Source organism: Arvicola amphibius, chromosome 14 (assembly GCF_903992535.2).
Source record: "Arvicola amphibius chromosome 14, mArvAmp1.2, whole genome shotgun sequence".
In the NCBI taxonomy this organism is placed as follows: Eukaryota; Metazoa; Chordata; class Mammalia; order Rodentia; family Cricetidae; genus Arvicola; species Arvicola amphibius.
The window spans coordinates 6,912,323-6,929,062 of NC_052060.1; the positions used below are offsets into that span (position 1 = coordinate 6,912,323).

At 45.7% G+C, this 16,740-nt stretch overlaps 1 pseudogene; it reads left to right on the forward strand.

The window, feature by feature from the left end:
• Nucleotides 1–2,240: 2,240 nt before the first annotated feature.
• Nucleotides 2,241–4,295, forward strand: LOC119801204 (annotated as a pseudogene).
• The last annotated feature ends 12,445 nt before the right edge of the window (nt 4,296–16,740 follow it).

Sequence of the window (16,740 nt, forward strand, 5' to 3'; positions counted from 1 at the left end):
CTCTATATAATCTGCCCCTGAACACAATAAAGGGGGCATTCTTGGGGAATTCAAGGATGACCCGTGTCGCTGTCTTTCTGTCTGTCTGTGTTTGTGTATTTTAACCTTCTGCCCCTTGCCCAAATCTCGTGAACTAGGTTCAAGTGCACCGAGTGCAGACACGGGGGCGCGGTGCGCGGCACCGATCCTCCTGCCCCCGCACCGCTCATGCTGCAGTTACAGGTGTGTTGCCATCCCTGTTGGTTTACTGTGTGGAAGAGTGAGCCCGGGGCCTGTGTGGGCCAGCTGAGCACTGTGCTAACCGAGGAGATTTTACACAGATTTTTAAGCTCAAGAGTTAAGGAAAGAGAAGTCACCCAGAAGAAAGCAAGCGAAGACGAAGCTTGGTGGCTCCACAGTTGCAGGCACCGCTTTGTGAGGTTTGAAGCTATTATCTTTGAAGAGTTGGTAGGGACTTAAAGGAGATCCCAGGTTCCCAGTTGATAAGGTGAAATCTAGATCTCAGGGGTGCAGGAAGTTGGATTGTCTCCACTGTACACAAAGTTAATGATGTCCTTTATAATATTTCCAGAAACCACTCAGAAGAGGAGGCCAACCCCTTTTCGTGAAGTTATTATTTTTTTTTTAATCACAGCAACATAAATGTAACTAGGACATCACGTCACCATATTTGCCATTTATCTTGCCTCAGTGCCGAAGGGTGGCCAGGAGACTTGTGCTCCAGGTATGGTGTGGAGGGGTCAGTTAAACCTAAACAGACACAGAAAACTCAAGCCTGAACTTGACTTAAGGTGGTTAGAGATTGCCAATACCCTCAGTAATTCAGAAACATAGCAAAAAGTTCTCTTTGAAAGGGTGTGGTGCACACACCCGTGAACTCAGCACTAGGCAAGCCAGTGTGCACAGCTGCGACCTCGGCTCTGGGCAGTCACTGCACACACCTGCGACCTCAGCTCCAGGCAGTCAGTGTGCCGCACACCTACGACCTCAGCACTGGGCTGTGAGTGCGCACACCTGCGACCTCGGCACTGGGCAATCAGAGGCAGGGACTTCTTAGGAGTCTGAGGCTTAGACTGAGACACAGTCAAAAGCTGCTCAGGAGAAAACCAAAACAAGTTCTCCCTGATGGAAGACGATATTGTCTTATCTCTTGTAAACTTTTTTCTTTTACTTTCTCCTCTCTGTCTCTCTCTCTCTGACAATCTTTTGGAGTGTGGGCTAGGCTCAAACAGCCTGTGAGGCAGAGGGTAATCTTCGGATGTGCCTGCCTTTACCTTTCACGTGCTGGGATTAGACACGTGGATCACTGTGCCCAATTTAGAGAATTTCTGCAATTTTTCAAAAGAAAGATTTTATTATTGTGGTTTTTGTTTGTTTGCTTTTTTCTTTTTTTTCTTTCCTTTTTTTTTCTTCTCTTTTGCAGACAGGCTCTTACTATTTAGCTCTGCCTGACCTAGAACCCACTATGTAGACCAGGCTGTCCTCCAACACACAGAGATCTGCCTCTCTCTGCTTCCAAAGTGCTGAAATAAAAGACATTCTCTACCACTTCTGGGCAAAACCAAATTAATTTTTTTTAATTAAACCTGGTCATGGGGACTGGAGAGATGGCTCAGTGATTAAGAACACTAACTGCTGTCCCAAAAGACCTGGGTTCAATTCCCAGCACCCACATGGCAGCTCACAACTGTCTATAAATCCAGTTTCAGGGGATCTGACACCAATGGCAAACACAACTGCACATAAAAAAATAAAAATTTTAAAAACCTGGACATGGTATCATCTATCTTTAGTGCCAGCACTCAGAGGCAGAGGCAGGCAGATCTATGGAAATTCCAGACCAAAAGGGAGAGAAAGTCACGCCTAGCAGAAGAACACCAGCGTTCAGTCTCCAGCTTTGCCTGGGCATGGTGACACACACGCCTGTAATCCCAGTACCCAGAACAGGAGGCTGGAGAGTCAGGTGTTGAAGGTCATCCTTAGCTACACAGTGAGTTCAAGGCCAGTGTAGACTAAAGGAACCATTTAAAAAAAAATCACAAAATATAAAGCCAAAGCAAACTACAACAAAATACAATATCCTGGAGCCAGATAAAGTGCTTCTAGTCCTGGCTGACTGGGAGGCTGAGGTAGGAGGATCCCTGTGAGTCCAGAAATTCCAGATCCGCCTGGATGACGCAGACTCTAAAAATAAAAACAAAAACAAGACCAATATGAGCACACAAAGGTAACTGGAGGGCATGACACAGCCCTCTAAGACTAGAAGTGCAGAGGAGTTTGTGTGGTATTTCACACCCACAGCTCCAACACCAGGGAAGCTATGGCAAGAGGCTCCTGGATTCCAGACCATCCCAAGCTACAGCCAAGCCAAGGCAAGCCTTGACCAAAGTAACACCAGCAAAAGATGGTGGGTGTAAGGGTATCATAGACCCTAGGAAAAGAGCCACAAGGTTTCCAGACGCTGAAAATGAATAGCATGGATCACAAAACAATTGTACATTGTGCAGTCAAGAGAATTAGTGAACTGGTCAAGGATTAGAAATTTCAAAAAAAAAAATGATGGAGCAAGAAGTGAGTGTGGCACACACGTGGGATCCATGCCCTGAGGATCAGAGTTCTTTAAAGTCACTGTTGACTTTATAGCAATATAGCAAGAGGCTGTTGCACGAATTCTATTTGGCATCAATAATAAAAGCCCAGAGTCAGATACAGGGGTTAATGCTGACTGAAGGTCAGAGAAGCTGAGCGACCAGCCACTAGAGAATTCTTTTACCTCTACCAATGCTCAGGAAGGGCGATTCTGTCCTCAGACTGTCTCCTCAGACTTCATCTTCTCTGCAGGGTGACCCTCAGACTGCAGCTGTCTTCACCAAACCTCAGACTTCCCTGAGCTCCTGTCTCCTTCCACCTTATATTCCTCTCTCCACTCAGCCATACCACTCCTGTCTCCACTTCCTTAGTGCTGGGATTAAAGCATGGGATCCCAAGTTCTGGGATCACCTTTGCCTGAACTCTGTTTCTCTTTTAGACAGATCCAACCTTAAGTAGCCCAGGGTGGCCTTGAACGAATAGAAATCCCTCTGCCTCTGTCTCTCTGTCCTGGGATGAAAGGTGTGTGCCACCACTCCCTGGCCTCTAGTGGCTGACCTCTGCACTCTGACCTTTGGGCAAGCTTTATTTGTTAAAATATAAACACCATATGGAATTCTGTCCAAAAAAGGGAGGGACAGGGGTAGGGTCAACTCCTACTATGCACCAGCTGGTACCTCTGGATTCTTCCATTATATAGAGACAACCTCAAAGAAAGCGGGCATCTCTCTTGCCAGGCATCCTCGTTAGAGTGACATTGTCTTTAATTAAACCCTAAGTGGCAATCCCTGACGCACCACCGTGGTGCCCAGGGAAGACAGGGTGACCTGGAAGTCCAACTACTTCCTTAAGATCATCCAACTTTTAGATGATTATCCAAAATGCTTCATTGTGGGAGCAGACAATGTGGGCTCCCAGCAGATGCAGCAGATCCGCATGTCCCTGCGAGGGAAGGCTGTGGTGCTGATGGGCAAGAACACCACGATGCGGAAGGCCATCGGGGGCACCTGGAGAACCACCCAGCTCTGGAGAAACTACTGCCTCATATCCGGGGGAATGTGGGCTTTGTGTTCACCAAGGAGGACCTCACTGAGATTAGGGACATGCTGCTGGCCAATAAAGTGCCAGCTGCTGCCTGTGCTGGTGCCATCGCCCCATGCGAGGCCACTGTGCCAGAGCACTGGTCTGGGGCCCGAGAAGACTTCTTTTTTCCAGGCTTTAGGCATCACTACTAAAATCTCCAGGGGCACCATTGAAATTCTGAGTGATGTGCAGCTGATAAAAACTGGAGACAAAGTAGGAGCCAGTGGAGCCCCGCTGCTGAACATGCTGAACATCTCCCCCTTCTCCTTTGGGCTGATCATCCAGCAGGTGTTTGACAATGGCAGCATTTACAACCCAGAAGTGCTTGACATCACAGAGAGGCTCTGCACTCTCGCTTCCTAGAGGGTGTCTGGAATGTTCCAGTGTTTGTCTGCAGAGCGGCTCCCCGACTGTTGCCTCAGTGTCTCCAGCATCCATGGTTATAAGCGGATTCTGGCTCTGCTGAAAAGGTCAAGGCCTTCTCGGCTGATCCAACTGCATTTGTGGCTGCTGCCCCTGCAGCTGCTGCCACCACTGCTTTTCCTGCTCCTGCAGTGAAGGCTGAAGACAAGGAAGAGTCGGAGGAATCAGATGAGGATGTGGGATTTGGTCTCTTTGACTAATCTTCTCAAAGCAACCAACTCAGACAACTTAATCTGGGAAAAATGGAACTAAAAGCTTACTTCTGTTAAAAAAAAAGAAAAGAAAAGAAAGAGAGAGAGAAAGAAAGAGAGAGAGAGAGAAAAAGAAAGAAAGAAAGAAAGAAAGAAAGAAAGAAAGAAAGAAAGAAAGAAAGAAAGAAAGTGGCTGATTGGAAAATTCCTGTTTGTTTGTTTGTTTTGACTTTGGTTTTTGTTTTCAGGACAGGATTTTTGTTTCTGGCTGTCCTGGAACTTGCTTGCTATTTTTTTTTTTTTTTCGAGACAGGGTTTCCCTGTAGTTTCTAGAGCCTGTCCTGGAACTAGCTCTTGTAGACCAGGCTGGCCTCGAACTCGCAGAGATCCGCCTGCCTCTGCCTCCCGAGTGCTGGGACTACAGGCTTGAGCCACCACCGCCCGGCTAACTTGCTTGCTTTTGTAGACCACGTTGGCATCAAGATCCACCTGTCTCTGCCTCCTAAGTGCTGGAATTAAAGGCGTGCACCGCCCGGCTGCCTAAGTCTTTCTTAACACATTCCATATTCCAAACCTTTCCCTCGGGTCTGAAGCTCTGTGACACATAGGTATGGGCCCTGGAATCTCATCCTCCATCCCAGGAATCTGAGGGATGGCGACGTCCGAACTGCCTCTATGTCTGTCTGCAGGCAAAGCCCACAGAGAGCAGACAGCGTCTGCAGTTCATACAGGAGTTGGGATTTATTTTAGATTTGTTTTTATTTTATGTGTGTGGATGTATTCCCTGCATGTGTGTGCAGCACCTGAGGAAGTCGGGAGAGGAAGTCATATCCCTTGGAGCTAGAGTTACAGACCATTGGGAGCCTCCACAGTGTTTGAAAAGCTCCACTGTATATTTAGAGGTCGCTAGCATTTATTAGTGATAAACAGAACCACAGCAAAAATATTTTTTTTGAGCCGGGCAGTTGTTGAGGTCTGGTGCCATCCCGGACCATAAATTATTTCTCTGGACCAGAGGGGAGGCGTGAGAATAAATATACAACTCACATGGCTTTATCAGGAAGAGTTCTCAGGGATACCTCATGAAATCTGAGTTCACATCCTGAAAATCACCTGTGTCTATTCTCCAAACAGCTTTTATACCAAAATACAAACCAAGGAGGAAATTCATCAGCATTCTGTTTCCTAGGCAACCGGGAGAATGGTTGTGGTCATGTCTACACCTTTGACCACACCTTTCTATGCCCGTTTGTTTTTCTGTCTTCCTGCTCTGTGTGCCAGCTCTGTCATGTAGGCCAAATTAGCATCTCTATCTCAAGCGTCCTTCAAATTACAAAGAAGGAGCAGAACAACATTAGCATATCCTGATCCTTCGTCTGTAAAGACTAGGTGACCTTCTTCTGTGAGGCCAGGTGTAAACTATGGGTTGGGAGTCTGGCAGCCATTCATTGTAGGGATATGGGCCTGTATGGTATATGAGCCTACAATCCACTCTCAGTATTTAATTTTAATAAAGCCTGTGCTTCTACAACAGGACAGATGATCATGTCTGCCTTGGGCAAAGACTTTTCCCTTTACCCAAATTTATCCGTTGTTGGAAATTAGGAATATTTTATGTAAGCTCTTGTCTTAGGTTTTTGAGAAGGAGAAGCTTTAAACCTGTTGTTGACTGCTGACCTCTGTGAAGAAGAGATTAGGGGAGAGAGATACATTTGGGCTCTGTCTCTTGGAGCCATACTTTTTGTAGGATAAATTATGATGCTTTATGCATAATCATGTCCTTAAAGACCATAGTCTCCTATTTAAAGGTGAAGAGAATCACCTGAGTTTAAAATGTTTTTTAGCTAGTTTAGAGCACCTCTTAATTTTTTTACATTGTATCAAAATCTAAAATTTTTAACATATGCATTAAACCTAAACATTTACAGGGTGTGTCAAACCATTCTCAACATCTCATAAGCAGTTACAAACATTATCAGGTCAATACCATAATTTTAGAACAGGAATTAACAATGAATCCACAATTAAACATATCATAATATTTTTAAATCCACATTCATCAAAAGACAAGAAAAGCTTTTCTGGTGGGTGAGGGTCCAATGACATTGCTGTTATCAATACCAGCTCCAGTCTCTGAGCAGTTAAACCCTTAGGCTGCCGCCTCTTAAGAGAGGAAGGGTTTTAGTCATTTTTTTATTTTGAGTCTTTTTTTTCTTAAGAGGAAAACTGTCTTAGTTCTCAGATCCAATATTTTAATCAAAATGAGTTCTGTGTCCCAAAGGTTAAAACAGCCAAACATTTAGTCTGCATTTCTAATTCAGCTCCTAAACAAACAGGATTCAGATTGCAGAAAATTGTAGTCATCGTGGTCAGGCCATCTCAGTAGGGCTGTGTGTGTCCCAAGTGTCTGGAAGCAGCTCAGCATCCGTCCCTCAGTGTAGCAGGGCATCAGCGGGTCTCACAGACCAGGCCCTCCTCTCAGTGGGGGCAGGGAAACTGGACCAAGGACTCCTCTCCTAGTCCTTCCTCCCACTCCTCTATGGGGCCTCTGCAGCTACGATGTCACCAGGTCGGCGACTCCTTCACTGTATACACAGTCATCTCATCCAGCTTTATTTTCTTTCTGTGAAAAAAACACAAACACATCCCCGACCCCAAATTAATATAGGGCCGGGTCTTTTTATAATTCATTGTAAGGGCTTTTTTACCTTGCCTTAGCAAAGGTCACCTTGGTGTCACCATGCCAGATCTGTCTGCATCTTTTATCCTTTTTTTTTTTTTTTTTTTTTTTTTTTTTTTGGTTTTTCGAGACAGGGTTTCTCTGTGGCTTTGGAGCCTGTCCTGGAACTAGCTCTTGTAGACCAGGCTGGTCTCGAACTCACAGAGATCCGCCTGCCTCTGCCTCCCGAGTGCTGGGATTAAAGGCGTGCGCCACCATCGCCCGGCTCTTATCCTTTTAAGTTGTTTTGAAGGAGCCATGTCACGCTCCATAATTCCTTTTCATTATTAATCATATAAGCAGTTTTTCCATTGGAAGAACCATGTGCAAAATTTTAGCATAACATCCTTTAAGGGATCTTTAGCTATAACATTAGCAAAATATAGTTGTGAGAATTGCAACAACAATCACTGGGAAAGATTATTACTCTGGCCTTTAAATTGAGCAAAGACAATTGTCCAAGAATCACTATTTTAAAATTATCAGTTAATCTATTGCTTAGTATAAGACACACTGATCACAGTCAGTTCTCTGCTAAAGTACCTCCTGAAGGCCATCCTGCTCTTTTGTATTAGAGAAGCCACTGCTTTAAATTAAGAGTTTAACATCTCAACTGGCAAAATGGGAAGGTGCAGTCATAAAAGACATTTTGTTTTTCCATAAAACTTCTGTAGAATACATTTTGTACTTAATATACACCCTTGCCATAGCTGAATCATAATTAATATACTGTACTTGCTGATTATTGTATACTCTGCCTGCTTGAGTACCTGTTTGGCAGCTTCTATAAGCTTTCTACTGGAAACTGGATCATTGCTTCCTTTAAGAATTTTACTTAGTGGCTCAAGGTCTCCTATAAGAATATTATAATTAAGGCTTTAACCATTGTATAACTAATTAAAAGTTTGTAAACTCTCCCCCTTTTAAGGTGCAAGTCTGCCTAGCTGATAGGAAAATGGAAAAAAGAAAGCACATTCTACTACGAATGCTGGCATAACTGGACAATCAACACACGGAGGGATGAAAAGAGATTCACATTTATCTCTATGCACAAAACTCAAGTTTAAATGAATCAAACACCTCAACATGAAAAACTAACAATACTGAACCCCATAGAAGAAAAGTTAGAAGTACACGTGAATGCATTGTCATATCTCAAATACATCCTCAGTGGCACAGACATTGAGAGAAACGATTAACAAATGAGATCTCCTGAAACTGAGAAATTTCTGTCCAATAAAAATATATGGTACAGACCTAAACCAAAAACTCTCAACAGATGACTTTAAAACACTTAAAAAATGCTCAACATCCTTAGCCATCAGAAAAAACAAATAAAAACTCTGAGATTGCACCTTATCCCTGTAAGAATGACCAAGATTAAAAATACTACTGACAACTTATGCTGAAGAGAATGTGGAGTAAAGAAAAAAAACTCCTCTACTATTGATGGAACTGCAAACTGGCACAGCCACTTTGAATACTAGTATGGCTATTTCTCAGAAAATTAGGTAACAAACTACCTTAAAACTCAGCACTACCACTTTTGGGCTTATACACAAAAGATGCTCAACCATACCAAAAGGACACAAGCTCAACTATGTTTATAGCAGAATTATTTTATCATAGCCAGAACACAGTGTTTGAAAAGCTCCATAGTACGGTTAGAGGTCACTAGCACTTATTAGTGATGAACAGGACCACAATAGCTTCCTGCACGCCCGGCCCTCTGTCAGCAACAGCCTCCTGTTTCAGTTTGAAGCTGTACTTGGGGGACATAGACTCAGACAGGCCATGGAGGCTGCGTCATGTAACCTTTTTTTGATATGCGTGTGGAGAGGCCTCCGTCACCAATGCAACTTCAACAAAATAAGCAGAAAGGTGTATCTCCACGAAACTTAGAATCTAGCAGATATACAAGTATAAACTCTGTCTCAAAAAGCCAAAAACCACCGGGCGATGGGTGGCGCACGCCTTTAATCCCAGCACTCTGGAGGCAGAGGCAGGCGGATCTCTGTGAGTTCGAGGCCAGCCTGGTCTACAAGAGCTAGTTCCAGGACAGGCTCCAAAGCTACAGAGAAACCCTGTCTCGAAAAACCAAATATATATACATTTGAAACAGAGTTTCATGTAGCTCAAGCTGATTGCAAACTCAAAATATAGACCATACTGACTTTGAATTTGTGATTCTCCTACCTAAGCCTCCTGAGTGCTGGAATTAAGACATGAGCTATGCTCAACCAAATAAGTTTTTAAAAATCTAATAATTATATAAAAATCTATTAGATATTGCCACCTCCAACCATGCATGTGTGTGTGCGTGTGCGTACATTTGAGTGTGTGTGTGTGTGTGTGTGTGCGCGCGCGCGCGCGCACATGTGTGTATGTGTGTGTGTCTCCTGGGAGTCAAACCAAAGGATAAAGGTATGAGTCAAAGGTTCTGCCATTAAGTTACATCCCCAGCTGTATTTGCTCGTGTTTTTGTTGTTGTTGTTTGTGTGGTTGGTTTTGTTGTTGTTGTGTTTGTTTGTTTTCAACTGGACACAAGCCAGGGTCATCTGGGAAGCGGGAACCTCAGTTGAGATAATGCCTCCATCAGACTGACCTGTGGGCAAGTCTACAGCGCATTTTCTTGCTTAGGGACTGATATGGGCAGGTCCATCTCACTGTGGGCAGTGCCTGCTGTGGGCAGGTGGTCCTGGGTTGTGTCCAGTCATGGCTGTCCTGGAACTCTTTGTAGGACCAGGTTGGCCTTGAACTCACAGAGATCTGCCTGCCTCTGCCTCCTGAGTGCTGGGATTAAAGGCGTGTACCACCACTCCCAGTAATATCATTGTTTTTTTTTTCTTTCTTATAAGTGAAGACTGCTCTTTCATTCCCAGAGACCCAGATCTGAATAATCATACAGAAACTTTATTAATTACAACCCTGCTTGGCTCAGGCTTCTTATTAACTCTTACATCTTAAATTAACCCATTTCTATTATTTTGTATATCACCATGAGGATGTGGCTTATTGGTAAGGGTCCCGGCGTCTGTCTCCTTCAGCAGCTACATGGCGTCTCCTCAACTCCGCCTACTCTCTCTATACATCTCTTCCAGTCTGCCCTGCCATAGGCCGAAGCAGCTTCTTTATTAACCAATGGTAATAAAGCATATTCATAGCCTACAGAGGGGAATCCCACATCACTTTCTTTTTTTTTAGATTTATATTTATTATGTGTACAGTGTTTTGCCTGCCTAATATGCCTGCAGGCCAGAAGAGAGTACCAGATCTCTTTACAGATGGCTGTGAGCCACCATGTGGTTGATGGGAATTGAACTCAGGATCTCTGGAAGAGCTGCCACTGCTCTTAACCACAGAACCATCTCTCCAGCCCCTTCTCTTTCTTCTTAAAAAGTTTTTGACCATGTCCATATTGTTTCTCCCGTTCCTCATCTTTCACCATCCCGTTGGTCCCCTTTTTCCCAAGTGTTCTTTCTTTCATGGCCTCTGCAGGGCCCTCTCCACCAACCCCCCTACCCCCCCGCGCCTGCTACCTGTGAACAGACACTAACTTCTCCAACGCTGCGCCTGCCGCTTCCCACCACGACGGTCTGCACTCGGCAACTGTAAGTAAGTAAGCTCCCAGTTAACTGCTTTTTTTTCCTACAGTTACCTTGACTATGCTGTCTCTTCACAGTGTAGAACATCACAGTATACATCAGGGACTGGGACAGTAACTTGATATGCTGCCCTCCCATTGGACCAACTTTCTTGAAAATGAAAACATTAAAAATAAAATAAAAATCCATGTGGAGGCCGGTTAGTGGTGGCTCACACCTTTAATTCCAGCACTCAGGAGGCAGAGGCAGGCGGACCTCAGTGAGTTCAAAGCCAGCCTGGTCTATGAAGTGAGTTTTTGAACAGCCAGAGCTGTTACACAGGGAGACTATGTCTTGAAAAACTAAAAATTAAAATTATGAAAATTACGAAAGAGGCTGGGTGGTGGTGGCACACCCCTTTAATCCCAGCACTTGGGAGGCAGTGACAGGTGGATCTCTGTGAGTTCGAGGCCAACTTGGTCTACAGAGTGAGTTCCAGGACAGGCTCTAAAGATAATGGAGAAACCCTGTCTCAAAAAAAAACCAAAAAAACAAAAAAACAAAACAAAACAAAAAAACAAAAAAAAAAATCTAAAATCCATGTGGGGGTTGGGAAATGGCTCAGTTGGAAGACACACACACACACGTGCACACATGGTGCTTTGTGCCTATAATCAAATCTTTAGAAAGGCAGAGACAGGAGATCACTAGAGCTCCATGTTCAGGCAGCCTGAGTGAATCTGTGAAGGACCCTGCCTCAAAGAGCTAAGTGAGAGCGTTTTCAGAAGAAGCCGAATCTGCCTCTGGCCTCTGTGTGCTTGAACACACATGTGGCCTCACACATACACACACCATATTTCCTCTGTGTGCTTGAACACACGTGTGCCCTCACATGCACATGCACACACCATATTTCCTCTGTGTGTTTGAACACATGTGTGCCCTCACACGCACATGCACACACCATATTTCCTCTGTGTGCATGAACACACGTGTGCCCTCACACGCACATGCATATATCATATTTCCTCTGTGTGCTTGAACACACGTGTGCCCTCACACGCACACACACACACACACACACACACACACACCATATTTCCTCTGTTGTTGGACATCTAAGTTGCTCCCATTCCTTGGCTATTGTGGACAGTGTAGCAATAAGCACGGATGGCTGGGTGTCTCTGACATGTGTAAACACCCGTGACTATAAGGGCTGCTGTTAGTGTTTGGGCATCTGCACTGGGGTACGCCTCCTCAGCTGCAGCCACTAAGAGCACCTGTGCACATTCACTAGGTTCCATTTTAAAAGGGCTCTGCCCTTGGCTGGGCAGTGGTGGCATTTGCTGTTGTTAATCTCAGTGCTCGGGAGGCAGAGGCAGGCGGATCTCTGTGAGTCTGAGATCAGTGAGGTCTACCGAGCAAGTTCCAGGGCAAGTCACAAAGCTACACAGAGAAACCCTGTCTCGAAAAACAAAAACAAAAAACAAAAAAAGTCCCTGCCCACCTCCCATCTCTGTCCCTGTCTGTCTGTCTGTCTGTCTGTCTGTCTCTTTCTTTTCTCTCTTCTTTTCTGCCACTCCTGTCCCCAGAGCCCGGTCTCCCCTCTCCTGTCCTTCCCTTAATACAAATCCCTCCATATGAACTTGGTCTCACGGCATCTTTCTCTCACGTGCCACTTTTTCTGAATTACAACATTGGTCTCCTGAGTGGAAAAGGTTCTTCTTCCTGCCTGCAGGCAGTTGAATCCTGAAACCTGGTCCACATATGACCGCCTCGACAGCCTTTGCTTCTCCAGATTGCTGGGTCCCTCCATCCCAAACCTGCACGATTGGTGAGCCCTTCCCTTTCTCCCACCTCTGGCTGTTTCCCGAGGGAGGGCTTGTCTTGTCTCTAGAGCATGGTTTCTCACCTTTTGTCTTATTAAGCCCTGGTACCAGGCAACCACAGCCTTTGGGCTCAGAGCCCTGGGCTCCCACTCTTTATGTGACGACCTACTGTGCAGCCTGTTCCAGTTCATTTCTCGGGACTCTCAGGTCCTTTGCCCCTTGACTGACCGGATCACCACCGGGCAGCTTATGCCTTTCTCATGATCCTTGCTTGATAAAAAGCCACCTGTTCTCGTTCTGCCTCACTCATGGGAATAAACCTACCAAAAATCTGCTTCCTGGCACTCCATGTCCTGATGTTTTTCAGGACCTTTGCAACACTGTCAGCGACCCCGATCTTGTTGCACGTGGCACGTTTCCCCAGTGGCAGAGCCCACCGAAAGGCACTCACTTCACGCTGGGACCCTACCCACCTGCTCCACCTTCAACAGAGCTGCTCCTTTTCACTTGCAACAAATCTGCCTTCTTGTTCTCTGGCGGCCTCGCCTTCCATTCAATATAGTTAATTGGGTCTGACCATCCCCCCGGGAGGTGAGGCTTCCTGTCTCGAGCACAATCCTCTCCTCGCCTTCTGACTTTTCTTGAAGTTCTGGTACCAGGTGACTGTGCCTCTTTCGGGCTCAGAGCCCTTTGTCCCCGCCCTTTGTGTGATGAGCCACTGGACAGCTTGTGCTTGTCTCGAAACTGATCCTCTCTGAATTCCTGGGAGGCTAGGATTTGCAGCCCCTTGGGTCTTCTCTGCTCACTCGTGGGAGCCGTGTCGTCGTCGTCTACAGCTCCTCGTTCCCACTGGGATGTTTTTGGAGACCCACCGACCATTTTACCAGCTGTTGGCCACAGAGCTGGAGGCGCAAGACCATCAAACATGTCCGGGTGACGCTGTGGTGACGGGAAAGGATCAGGAGCTGTAAACCCTAGGGAGTCGACTTGGATCCACCCCGAACAGCATTTTGCCGGGTCCTAGCAGGCCTGACAGTTCCTCAGAGCCTGGGCAGTGAAGTGAAACACCTGGCTACTGGCCAGCACCCCAGTTTTCCCAGGTCCCCCAAAGATGAACGCCGCCCCCAGGTCAGCAGCAGGATCTAGTCTTGAGAACTCAGCATCCTCATCCCGCCTCACTTGCTCCCCTTTCTAACTCCTCGCCCTTTTTATTTTGTTTTCTTTCTGTTTTTCATCACAGGGTTTCTCTGTAACTTTGCCTGTCCTGGAACTAGCCGCTTTTTCTAAGTTACAGCAGCTGTGGCTGTCATAGGAGGACCTCTGTCTGTTTCCTGGGAAACCTCTGTCCTGAAGACCTCAGTGGCTGGACTTGTGTTTTTTAGCTCCGCCAGAGGCATATAAGGCTCCTCTCCGTCCACATCCTGGTCAATACTGTGATGTTTTCTTAGTGACTACCATTCTGACTAGGGTGAGGTGGAATTCCGGCGTGGCTGCTTGCGCTTCTCTGATGGCCAGGGAGATAAAGAGTTTTCCATGTTCTTGGGCCTTTGTGTTCCATCTTTTGAGAATGGTCTATTCATTTCATGAGCCTACTCCTGGGTGGGTGGGTTGCTTGTTTAGTTTCTTGACTTCTTTGTTTGTGTATTCTAGATATTAATCCATACCAGATGTATAACTCTTCCCTACCTGTAGGCTGTCTCTCTCTCTTTCTCTCTCTCTTTGGTCTTTCAAGACAAGGTTTCTTTGTGTAGCTTTGGTGTGTCTTATGCTACTCACTTTGTAGCCCGAGCTGGCCTCGAACTCGGAGATTCTCCTGCCTCTGACCCCCCCCCCCCCCCAGTGCTGGGATTAAGCCACCGCCCATCTTGTAGGCTGTCTCTTAGCTCTTTGCTCTGCTCTACAAAAGCCTTTTAATTTCATGGGTTCCCTTATCTAATTATTGGCCTTACTTCTCTCTCTCTCTCTCTCTCTCTCTCTCTCTCTCTCTCTCTCTCTCTCTGTTTTTTTTTTTGTTGTTGTTGTTGTTTGTTTGTTTATCGAGACAGGGTTTCCCTGTAGTTTCTAGAGCCTGTCCTGGAACTAGCTCTTGTAGACCAGGCTGGCCTCGAACTCAGAGATCCGCCTGCCTCTGCCTCCCGAGTACTGGGATTAAAGGTGTGCGCCACCACCGCCCGGCTCTCTCTTTGTTTTTTTGAGACAGGGTTTCTCTGTGTAATAGTCCTAGCTATCCTGGAAGTCACTCTATAAACCAGGCTAGCCTTGAACTCACAGAGATCCATCTGCCTCTACCTCCCGAGTGTTGAGATTAAAGGTGTGCACCACTATGCCAGGCTAATTGATAAAATTTAAAAAGAAGTCAGCCAGTAGTGCACGCCCATTATCCTAGTACTTGAGAGGTGGGGATGGGAGTTAGTTTAAATTCATTCTGTCTACACAGAAAGCTGAAGTCAACCTGGTTTACGCTAGATCTGTCTCAAAGGAGAAACTCAAGAGAATGCCAAAAGCATGAACATTTTTATGAAACTTTGTAAATTCCCACAAAGGAAAAACTGTTCACAAAAATATAGATATGAGAAATTCTGATTAAACAGGACTTTTAAAATAATGTGAAGCAGGGCTGTGGTGGCACACGCCTTTAATCTCAGCGCTCAGGAGGCAGAGGCAGGTGGAGCTCTGAGTCTGACAGCAGCTTGGTCTACAGTGTGAGTTCCAAGACAGCCAAGGTTATATGGAGAAACCCTGTTTTGAAAATCAAAAACCAAAGAGCCAGGCTTGGTCTCAGCACTTAAGCCTTTTAGACTAGAGGATCATAACCTAGTTCAAACCAGAGGCTGGAGAGATGGCTCAGTGGTTAAGAGCACAGCTGCTCTTCCAGAGGACCTGAGTTCAATTCCCAGCTAACACATGGTGGCTCACAACTGCCTGTAATGAGATCTGACGCCCCCTTCTGGCCTGCAGGCATATGTGTAAGCAGAACACTACACATAATAAATAAAACAGATAGATAGAAAAATAAACTTTAAAAGGTACCCAAAAAACCTGGTATCAAATAAACAAATGTAAAATGCCCAGTAGGTTTCTTTTATGCTGGTGATTTATTACTATGTCGCTAATTAGCCCAATGTTATCACAGATTCCGTGCTTGGGAATTTTGGAAGGGACTTAATTGGCTCTGGCTCAGGCACCCACTATAGTGTCGCCTTGTAGGGAGGCAGGGCGGTTGCCAGTCTCTATGCTATGTGTGTGTGGCTTCCGCTGTAAACAACAGTCTCATGCAGATGCAATGCCACTGAGCCACACCACCAAGCCTTGGGTCTCTTTCCTTATTTGCTTCCCTGCCCTTTCTCCCTTCATTTTTGCTTTGTTTTGAAACAGGGTTTGTTGTGGGTCTTGTCCTGCCTGCCTCTCACTCTGTAGATTACGCTGGCCTCACGCTCACTAAGATACACCAGGTTCTGCCTTCCACATTCTGGAGCTAACGGTGTGGGCTGCCACTCCTGCCCTCTTTATTTTTATATAATTGTTTGTTGTATTTTTCAAAACAGGGTTTCTCTGAGTAACTGCTCTGGCTGTCCTGGAACTTGCTGTGTAGACCAGGCTGGCCTTGAACTCGGAGACCCACCTGCCTCTGCCTTTGGAGTGCTGGGATCAAAGGCGTGCACCACCACCTTGCTTTATTTTTTTTTTTTTTTTGGTTTTTTTCGAGACAGGGTTTCCCTGTAGTTTCTAGAGCCTGTCCTGGAACTAGCTCTTGTAGACCAGGCTGGCCTCGAACTCAGAGATCCGCCTGCCTCTGCCTCCCGAGTGCTGGGATTAAAGGCGTGCGCCACCACAGCCCGGCTTATTTTTATATTATTATTATTTTATGGCCATTTTTTGTTCTTTGCTTAACTGCATTTCGTGGATACTTCTTTTCATTCTAGGTTTCTGGACTATGAGGCACCCACAGCCCTTCCAATGGCTCAGGCGATTGTTACCATTGTTTAGCCACAATATTTGTTTTTTAATTATAAAAAGGTGAATTTTAGGGCTGGAGAGATGGTTCAGTGGTTGGGAGTGAGGCTACTCTTCCAGAGGACCCTGGTTCAAGTCCCATGGGTGCTCACAACTGTTTGTGATTCCTGTCCCAGGGGATCTGACACCCTCCCACAGATATACCTGCATGTATGGCAGTGCAAACAGAGGCTGCGTGTTCATTTCCCGATGTCCAGACCAGAATAATCCCACAGAAACTATATTCATTACAGCACTGTTTGGCCAATTCCTAGTTAGCTCTAACATCTTAAGTCAACCCATTTCTTTTATATTTTACCTTGAGGCTT